Raw genomic sequence first — 8,328 nt, 5'->3', positions numbered from 1 at the left:
ATTCCTGCTTCATGAGGACTACAGCAAAGGCTTTTTTTATGGTTCGAGATAGAGGAGAGTAGCTGCATTTTCCTGTTTCTTCTCACGCACCAGAAAGGTTCCGTTTGGGAGCTCATATTAACCAGCCTCATGAAGTGCACCATATGTTTTAGTCTTTTTTAATTAATGTAGCCTTTACAGCCTCAGCTAAATGTCATCCTTAGTGCTTTGTTTTACAATTAAATCTCTCCTTTGGGGAGATCCTAAAATCTTTTTCTCTCGTCGTCTGTGAAGTGTAAAGGAGAACTGCAAATTTACATTACTCTAGGCAAACAACAGTTTTGTTTGGAAAACAAACTTTATTATTATATCAAGATGCTTTTTATTAAATGCTGTGTTGATGCCACATAACAAGAATGTAGGTGATATGGGATATTTTTGCTCCCTCTTCAGTGCCTTGCATAAGGCAAAGTGTTGGTTTATTATTTGAAGATAAAGGTCTACACAAAATAAAAAAAAGCCAGTATCAGCTCAGGTCTCCACACATTCCAAAGATCTCAGAGCTAGAAGGATGAATTTACATCTTGAGCAGACTGTTGGTAATTGCTGAAGGACTTGAATCTATTCACAGCTCTCTCCCACTCCTCAAACCCACACACTCTTTTTTTTTTTACTGATAAATCTCACTAAAATAAAAAAATATAAAAATTCTTAACTAACAGCAAGGTTAAATGTAGCCCTTCTGAGCCTCCTGTGGAGAATGTGGAAGTTCCACTGGAACACTTCTTACTGCAAACCAGTTCCTGGGCGCGGGGATGGGAATGTGCCTTTCCTTGGCTCCAGAGGGTCTCCAAGCTGGTCCCAAGCACTGATTGAACAGCAGAGCTCCCTTTTAAGGTAGAGAAGGGATTTCCCCACACCTGGAGGGCATCCCCTCGCTGGGATGGAGGGTGCTGGCCCTGGCACGGCTTCAGCTGGGACCGTGAGGAGCTGTGGCCACTCTCCTCACAAATGTCACCAGGCAGTAATTCGTAACTATGTTTTGTGCTACTTTATGTGGATCATGCTGAAGGGAGAAATACTCGTTGTCTTTTCCAGTTTCCCTGGGAGTGGTGCTGATCTGTCACAGAAGCGTTAGCGTTGCAGTCTGGGGGAAAACCAGTTTAATTTATTGCTGATTAAAACAGAGATGGTCAGGAACAAAAACATACAACACCTTCCTCGCCCCTCCTCTCTCCTGGGTGTCAGTGGGCTGTTTCTGACACTTCTTTCCTCACAGCCCTGTGGCATTTTAACCTTTCTGTGCTCCCTGAGCCCAGCGGTGCCGCAGCCTCCCCGAGGGGCTGAGCGGAACCCGCCGGCGCCTGCCCCAGCCAGACCATGCTCTCCCACTGCTCTTACTTTATACAGCAGGTGCTGGAAATACAATTCCTCCATCTCAGGAGGCTGTGCCCTGCCTTGTCCCCTTCTCCATGCCTGGAGCTGCCCCGTGGTGAGAGGCTCATGAGATCTGGGCAGAAATTCCTCCCTCCTGAGGTGGATTCTCCCTTCATTAATTGTTCCTGCTCCCCTACCCTGAGCCAAGGCACTTCTCGAGGGCACCCTGGCTCACCCAGGTGTGCCCCGGGGAGCCCAGACCCCACACGGCTGCCCCAGAGGTGCTGGGGTGGGAGGAAGAGCCTCCTGCACGGGGAGCCCCCTGAGGGGTCCCCATTGCCATCAGGGCCCTCGGCAGCCTTGCAGTCCTCTCTCCTCCTTGGGTTAAATTTGGGTAAAAGGAGATGCCCCTTCCTTCTCTGAGAGCAGTGTTTGCACAGGGTTCAGCTGTGACTCCAGCATCCTCCTCACCCCTGTGTGAGGACACGGGGCCATGTGGAACTGTTCCACAAGAGCCTGAGGTGGCACAAGGAAGTGGGTCTGTCCTGATGGGCAGCTACCACAGGGCTTTGGTAATCCCAGTTTCCAGATCTCACCTTAAGGACAACAAAAACCCAACAATAAACAAACACAATTTCCTCTATGACCCTCTCTTTGTCCCAGAGATGTTCACAGCTTACGCTGGAGACCACCGGAGTGGGACCTGTGGGCAGCAGGGATCTGCCCACTGCTGCCTGAAAACCTCTTCAGAGCAGCACTTCCCCAGGAACTGCAGCGTGCTGGGGAAACAGACTGGGCTGTTGCAGGCCAGACCCTCACTGCAGGGGTTTTTTCTATTTATTTATTTTTTTTCCTTCTGATGGTTATAACACTAATGGGCCACATTTTTCATTCTCTCTGGCATTTTTAACGAGAAGCAGGGATATAGGAATATCCCTAAACAGTTTACATGTGTGTTCTGAATCTCAAAGTAAACATCCAGCCAACTTTCACGAGGGAAACTGGAGACAGCTGTGAAAGGGGCGTTTCATAGGGTCAGCTATTCCCCTCAGTGGTGATGGGAGCCATGTCCAAGGCAATCATGGGCTGGGCTTTGAGCATGAACGAGTCAGGGCTGTATAGTATTACAGCCCTGTTATTTTCCTGCACAGCAGCATCCATAAATTCAGCAAGGAAGTGTGTGCTGGATGTGGATGCCTACTGCATGGATCCAGCCCCAATGGTGCAGTTTCAGCTACAGTGGAAAAAAAGAAAATGAAACACCGCAGTGGGGTTTTCCAGAGCAGGTCACATTAGGAGTCGTTTTTAACTTTGAACTGAGATGATTTTGTGTGAACTGGGTATATTTGTGCAGGATGAGATGTCCAAATAGTCCCTGTGGGGCTCCTGAGCTGGTTTTGTTCAGAACTTGGCTGGCTGTGTGTCTGTGCTGCCCAACAACAGCGATGTTTGCCTCGTGAGATGATAACTTTCACATGTTGTTAGAGACCCATCACGGCAGAAGTCAGAACTAACCAGCTCACATGGCCTTCAGCTTTCCAAGATTTAATCATCAGTTTTCCAGGCTGCTTCAAGTTTTTATTAGCTGCACACCTTACCCAATTTGCAAAGCCTCTAATGTGAGGCCTCTAATTCTGGCTGGAGCAGAGAGCAGCTCTGCCAGCACTTGGTGACTGTCACCCGTTTTCCACAGCAGTCAAAACACAGTTTTACTTTCTGCTTTGGATCATCTGCATTTCAGAAGAAGTGATGCAGTAGCAATGACAATAACTGCATATTCAGTAACAGTGCTTTAGTTTCTGTCCCAATTGGTTTATTTTAACAGAACACTGGTTTTCTTGTGGAAGAGGCACTGTGAGCCTGCGGCTGGGATAGCAGGCAGCATCAAAGAGCAGCTTGTGCATGGGGTGACTTTGTGACATCTGGGGAAACAGGCATTCTGGTGGTTTATTTGTGTAGTAGGTATTTATTACCATTGCAGGATGTTACTTGGGCTCAGACCCTGCATTCTTGGCCTCAGTGCAAACGTTTTTATTCAAGCCATTCACCAGAGGAAAACAATGATCTGTGACGAGTAATTATAAGGGTTTATGCACTCCTTTGTCAAATGGGACCTTGCTGTACCTTCCAGCTTGCCATCGACCCACACTCATTGGCAGCAGGTCTCTGCCTGTGTGGGCTGAGCTGGAAGCCTCTCAGCAGCAGTGACAGTCCCTCCTTTGTCCCGTGTGTCACCTGGCTGGGCTTACAGCAGGCCCCTCACACTCAGCTGCTGCTCAGGACAGACTCGTGTGTGTGAGGACAGAGCAGTCCCCAGTGTTGGAGTGGATGAGGCAAAGCACCAGTCTCTGTTAACAAAGTGATGTGAGGTGCTGCTGGGATCTGAGATCCAGCTGGACAGCAGGGAACTGTGGGAGGCTCAAGCAGTGTTTCCCTCTGTGTTTGTGAGCACTGGAGATGAGACAGAGCTAGTCCTGTTTATGATTCGAGTGGTTTTGAAGGGCTGCTGTTTGTGGCAATTCTCTGGTAGCTCAGTGAGTGGGCAGAGGCAGCAGGTAACTCCAGACAGCAAAGCAGAGCTTGGGAGATGAGACTTCCCGTGCAGTGAAATGCAGAAATAGCAGATGGAAATCATATCTCACTTCAGGGATGAAAACACAATCCACTCATTTTGGGTGGGTAATGGAGCGTGTTACAGGGGAGGTGAACTTGCAGCTGGAATCTAGGTGGGAATATCCAGGCCCAGAAGGACACCTTTACAAATTTCTAGACTTCCCCCTGCTTGCTGTCGTCCTCCTCTCTGTATCCCCTCTGGCTTTCCCACTGGAGTCTCTCCTGTGTCCCACCCCCTGCCATACCCAGCAGTGCTGGCAGATCTCTGCACCCTCAGAGGATCCTGCTGAGGAGCAGAGCTGGACGTGGGTGCAAAAAACCACACGAGAAGAGCCCACACAGAAAGAGCCCGTGGGCTCTGGGTCCTGGCTGGCAACCTTAAATGTTTGTGAAGTTCTGCTGAAATGGCTTTTCAATACTCGATCCTTCCTAAATTAGCAGCGTGTTTCAGAATCATAATGCAGATCATGACTCTGAGGGTGGCTTCACGGGATGCAGCCTGCTGGCCGTCACTCTTATCTTGGATATTTGTTTTGTTTACAACCTGCATGTAACGTGCTGCAACAAATCTAAAGTAGATTTTGACAGTCTGCATTAGTCAGCTCATCCACCACAGAAAGAACTAGAGCTTCATCTGTTCTTTGAAAACTTTCAAGGTCAATACTGACCAGTTTCAAAACGGAAAACAGTAAGAAGAAACTCGTTGTTTCAGTTGCATCTTTAACTTCCCCACTCTCAAAATGTTCAGGTACAAGTGTTCCAGTGAGAGGAACTGGGATGGCCAGGAGGAAACGGGAGATACCAGCAGGGGTGACTGGGGAAAAACACCACTCTGCCTGCTCCCTGCACACCTGTGTCAGATCTGAGCCTCTGCGGCACATTTGGAAATCAGTCCAAGCTAAAGTGTGTCTGACATGCTTGGTTTGGGTTTCTTGGGAGCTTTACCTGTGACAAAAGGGAAGGTAACCAGCACTGGCAGAGGGGCTGTTTCTGCAGCCATGGGGTAGATGGACGGCTCGCCCTGGCTGTCTTTGCAGCCTTTGCCATCTGAAGGCTCCTCACTGAGGTGACATTTGCTGCCATCAGAGTGCTGAATTCCATCAATTACTAGTGGTGAAGAAGTTTGAGAACCAGGAGCAGTTTCAAATCAGGTTCCAAGATAAAGATAATTTTCCTGCTATTTCCCTTGAAAAGCCTTTTGATGTTAGATTTGGGTACATTTCTCAGGCACTGGCAGTAAAATGCCAGAATCTGAAAGAATACTTTATCAAATGCTGCTTGTAAGTGCTCTTGCCTTGCCAGTACATTAAATTAATGGCAAGTCACTGTCAGGCACACTTGCTGCTGGCTTGAAGAATTAGGCTTTACTCTGTTTTACATGTACCACCTTATTTCCTCCTAGGGCACTCAATGGGTATAGCAGAGAGTGAATGTGACCAAACACCTGCAGAAAAATTGGCTGATGATAAGGAAAGGGAGATGCCTCCTAAACTGCTCGAGTGGGTGATTCTCACACTGCAGGAATCTTCTCCTGTGAGCTGCTGCTTTGACTTTTCCCTTTACAAGTTCTGCTGTGCAGGTCCCAGCAAACCTTTACAAGTCCTGGTGATCAGAAATCCCCAGAATGGTGTGAGCTTTTCTCCATGGGCTCAGAGTCGATGTAGACTGTGACTGATTTGTTTGGATTGAGCTAGTCTATTTCCTCTTGTAGGAAATGTGCTAGAATAGTGACTCTCTGGTTTTTTAAAGCAGCAACATCTGCTGAAGGCTTTTCCTGTGTGAGCTGTGCATTTCTTATGTTTCTCAACCATACACTGCACTGAAAGGCGTGCTGTGGAGTGCTCTGACTTTGGCCAAGGAGGCATTGTTTTCTGTTGCTTTGTGACATCTTCCCAAATTCTGAAAAACTGTGGTTGGATGAGGACACGCAAACAAATATTTCAGTCTGAGTCTGCTCTGCTCCATGGCTGTTCAACCAGAGCAGCACCACTTTAAAGTGGGAATGCTAGAGCTATGTGGAAGGGAGAGTCATGGAAGAGATGTGGCAAAAGAGTTCCTACAATTTACAGGGGCAGAGGACACTGGTGGTGTTGTTCCCACTGGTCTGCAATTAGGAAATTGTTGTTTAGGAATCCCTAGAGACTTTTTTTTTTTTTAATCTCAGCTCTGGAATTTTAAAATGGCACATCTTCTTTCTCCTGGTTTGGTTCCTCTTCTATGGGGCTTTTATTTGGAAAATAAGTTGTTTCTAAGTGGGTCAAGGATTAACCACCCCATGTCCAGAGGTTTCTCTGTGCTCTGGTTCCCTGCCTGTCTCTTGGAAGGAGGCAGTGCTACCCTCTCCCCTTTGGTGCACAGTGCAGAGCTCAGAGCTTCAGGAGTGTTGGAGATGCAAAAAAGGGCTGAATTCAAGTCCAAACTTTTCTCCCGAAGTCAGACTTCCAAAGAGTTTTGCTTTCCAAAGCTAGTCCCTGGGTGGGCATGTGCTATCCCACCCATGAGCATGGCTGCCCTGTCTTTGTGTGGATTCACACGACCTGCCATATCCTTTCAGTCCCCAGACAATGCTGTCAGTTTTCTTTCATTCAGAAATGATGGATATTTCCATTTACCCTCACTGCATTAAATCCTGGAGGTATTAGTTCTTCAGTATCACTTGAAGTCAAAGATAAATATTTTAAGTGATCTCAGGTTGTTAAAAATATGGCTCAGAGACAGAGTTTTTTATTTTTTTTACTTGGATAAATTGAGTGAAAGCAAGGCCAAGACAGAGACCCTGCACACGACTTCCCCACACCTCTCCCCTGCTAAGGTGCTCCAACAAACCTCAAGGGTCAAACCACAGGGTCACCTCCACAGAGGTAGAGAGAAATCACAGTCCTCTGGTCTTCCTATGCTTTCATTTTTTTCTCCAGATGAAATTCAAGACTGTGTAGGAACACTTTGGGAGGGTTGACTGTTTGCTTACAAAGTAAATAGCCTTTTTCTCTCTGGCTAAAGTTACACAATGATTCTGTGTAGTTGGTCCATCCCTCGGGGAGCCCAGCAGCAATTGGCAGGACCCTTCCCACATCCACTGCAGCATCACACAATAAGACAGTCCCACTTTCCCAAGCACTGGCTGTGTTGGAGACAGGATACCACATTTCAGAAATGGAAACTCTTACCCTGCTACTTTCCCCTAATTGTATGCACATTTTGTCTGTGCAGACTTCAGTCTTCCTTGTGAATGGGAGTTGAGAGCCAGGGCCAGCTCCAAAGTTTTTTCACAATATTGCATTTTCAGTGCCCTACACTGGACCAGGCTGAGTTTGCAGTGAGGAAGAGAAGAAGGAGGAAGGTGACCAAGCACTGTAGGGAGCTACCACCTCTGATTGCAGCAGCAGATTCTGCTGCATCCCTTGGTTGTTGGGAACGGCAAAACTGGCAGGCAGGCCATGGATGCTCTGGTGCCTCCAGCAGCTGTTTGCAGCTGTCCCCATGGCCCGGGCCAGGGCTGGCTGGTGCCGCAGAGCTGTGCGGCTGCGGGCTGGACGGGGGGCCTTGGTGGGACACTGCCACACTCCTGCTGCTCTTCCCTGCAGGCTTGGGCAGAACTGTCCTGCCAATAGCTCCAGTGAGCATCAAACAAGGTCTCTTCTTCCCATAACCAAATGCCTGAGAAGATGGAGGAGCTCTGCAGTGTAAAAACATCCCAGCTGCGTGTCTCAGTGCTGCCTGCCCCAGGGACAGAGCTTCGGGGCTGGCCTCACAGTCAGGCTGGAAACAGCTTGTCCTGAAGGGACAGAAATGCAGGGGGAAGCCGAGCCTGGTGCCCAGAGAGATGTCCCAGAGCTCCCGATGCAGGGCAAGAGGCTCCCTCTGACCGAGCCCCCTGAGCTCACAAGCGCAGCCCGTCTGGCAGGGAGCACACCCGGTTCTTCCTGAGACCCTCCGAGGAGGGATGTTTTCCCGATGACATAGTGTTTGTTGCAGGGACCTCGTTCGTCCCAGGGACTTGTCTCTAATTTATCCCAGGATGGGTTTCTATAAACAGCCGCTATTGTCATACGACAGCCGAACGCTCTCGCTGAACAGATCGGGATCCGATCACCAAATGCTTCCCTGAGGGCGAGGTGAGTTTGGGGCTCCTCAGATCTCAGTGAGCATCTGCGGGACAAAAATGAATTTTGAAAAGCCCTTCTTGTAGCACAAATTCGAAGCCACCTTTGGTCGACAGAGCGGGGTTAACCTGGGCAGAGCCGGAGGTGAGGCCCCCCGGCCCCAGGGCAGGCGCGGCGCTCACCTCTCACCCCCGGCTTTTCCTTTTGTCTTTGTAGCTGCGGTCCCCAGGAGCCCGTCTGCGGGCAGCTCCGCTCC

The 8,328-nt window shown here is 48.9% G+C and overlaps 1 protein-coding gene and 1 long non-coding RNA gene across 2 annotated transcripts in view; both read left to right on the top strand.

The window, feature by feature from the left end:
* The window catches only part of LOC108447426, a 12,362-nt gene extending 11,762 nt beyond the window's left edge, over positions 1 to 600 (top strand). The window contains exon 5 of the long non-coding RNA XR_001862977.1: positions 1 to 600. This exon is cut by the window's left edge and continues 2,718 nt beyond it. This is a non-coding gene — a long non-coding RNA (uncharacterized LOC108447426).
* Positions 601 to 7,730: 7,130 nt separating this feature from the next.
* Positions 7,731 to 8,328, top strand: part of FBLN2 (fibulin 2) — a 98,711-nt gene continuing 98,113 nt past the window's right edge. Inside the window, exon 1 of the mRNA XM_017737345.1 lies at positions 7,731 to 8,084. The gene's annotated coding sequence lies outside the window, so the exon portion shown is untranslated. The remainder of the gene's footprint in view (positions 8,085 to 8,328) is intronic.

The sequence above is a fragment of the Corvus brachyrhynchos genome, unplaced genomic scaffold (genome assembly GCF_000691975.1).
Source record: "Corvus brachyrhynchos isolate BGI_N302 unplaced genomic scaffold, ASM69197v1 scaffold266, whole genome shotgun sequence".
Taxonomy (NCBI): domain Eukaryota; kingdom Metazoa; phylum Chordata; class Aves; order Passeriformes; family Corvidae; genus Corvus; species Corvus brachyrhynchos.
The sequence above is the reverse complement of the archived record's forward strand: the minus strand, read 5'-3'. Positions and strand labels throughout refer to the sequence as shown.